Raw genomic sequence first — 1673 nt, forward strand, 5'->3', positions numbered from 1 at the left:
TCTTTGGCTACTGTGGTTCTTTTTTTTTCTTTTTTAAAAAAATTTATTTATTTACTCATGAGAGACACACAGAGAGAGGCAGAGACACAGGCAGAGGGAGAAGCAGGCTCCATGCAGGGAGCCCGACGTGGGACTTGATCCCAGGACCCCAGGATCATGACCTGAGCTGAAGGCAGAAGCTCAACCACTGAGCCACCCAGGCGCCCTGTTGCTGTGGTTCTTAAATTGTGGTGTAGGCAGGGCTGGGAGCTCGGCCTCCTTTTCCCCCCAACACATACATACACACATATACCGCCCCCCCCTCGCCCCCGCCCCAGAATTCATTCCATCCAGAAACAGGGACCACGTCCAGTAGCAGAGTGTCATGACCCGGCTCTGTTTCTAATCACAAGTCATGGGCCACGTAACTACCCTGATGTCCCCCCAGATAAGGTGTGAAGTCTAATCACCTGGAGAGTGCCTACCTGGAGCCAGATCCCGTGCTGGGTGCTGGGGGTGACTGTTAGGGGTCAGACTTGCCTCCAGTTACCCACAGTCTGAGGTGAGAGGAAGACAGATTCATGAGTGATTTTAATAGGCCGTGGCCAACGCCACATAAGGGAAGTCCCAGAGACCCCTAGAGTCAGCGAAGGCTTCTTGGAGGATCTTTCGCCAAGCTGAGTTTGGAAGGATGAGCGGGCAGCAGTAAGCAAAGGGAGGAAGGATGCAGAGGGCCCCCCGTGGAGGCGGGCAGAGGAGCCGGGGTATGTGGGCCAGTGTGGCTGCAGGTGAGGATGGGGAGCCTGGGGGAGTCATGGTGCTTGGATCGTGGAGAGCCTTTGCATTCATTAGGGTCCTTTGGCCGCAAGCCCACTCTGGCTCACTTCAGCCAAGAAGGGCATTTGCAGGAAGGAGGTGGTTGCAAGTAACAGAAACTTAACGAGCCAACTTAATTAGAAAAAAATAAAAAGGTGGTTGTGATGTTTCTTGGCTCACATAAATGAAAAGTCCGGAGAGTTTTGGCTTCAGGCATGGTTGGACCTGGGAATTGAATTCTTCAGTAATCTCTCTCTCCCTCTCTCTCCCTCTGGACTTCGTCCTCCAAGGCTGAGCTGCAGAGCCGCCTGCCTGGGAGTGAAGTCAGCAGAGAGCCCAGGGCAGCATGAGTTGGGCTTGGTCACCAGCACTAATGGAGCCTTGAATGTTGTACCCAGGAGCAGGGACTTACCCCGGGACTGGGGGAGCTCCTGAAGGGTTTGGGCAGGGGAGTCACGGGGCCAGGCTCTTGAAAGGAGAGCAGATGCAGGAGGTCACAAGAAGGCGGAGGAAGAAGTTGCCAACCTTCTCGGGTTGTCAGCTTTTCTTGGGAGAGCAGATTTCTTTATTGTTTTTATGGCTCTTTGTCAGCTCCCCAAGGAACTGATGAAGGGAGGCTCTAATAGAACTGGACGGCAAGCTCCCATTCACACCTGAGGGAATTGAGGCCCAGAGACCTCAAGTGACTTTGCTGAGGCCACAAAGCATTCAAAGATTAGACCAAGTGCCTTTCTTTCTTTCTTTCTTCTTTCTTTCTTTCTTTCTTTCTTTCTTTCTTTCTTTCTTTCTTTCTTTTTTTTTTTTTAAGATTTTATTTATTTATTCATGAGAGACACACAGAGAGAGGTAGGGCTGTGGGATCACACCCCAAGCCAAAG

This window comes from Canis aureus, chromosome 5, assembly GCF_053574225.1.
Source record: "Canis aureus isolate CA01 chromosome 5, VMU_Caureus_v.1.0, whole genome shotgun sequence".
NCBI lineage: Eukaryota > Metazoa > Chordata > Mammalia > Carnivora > Canidae > Canis > Canis aureus.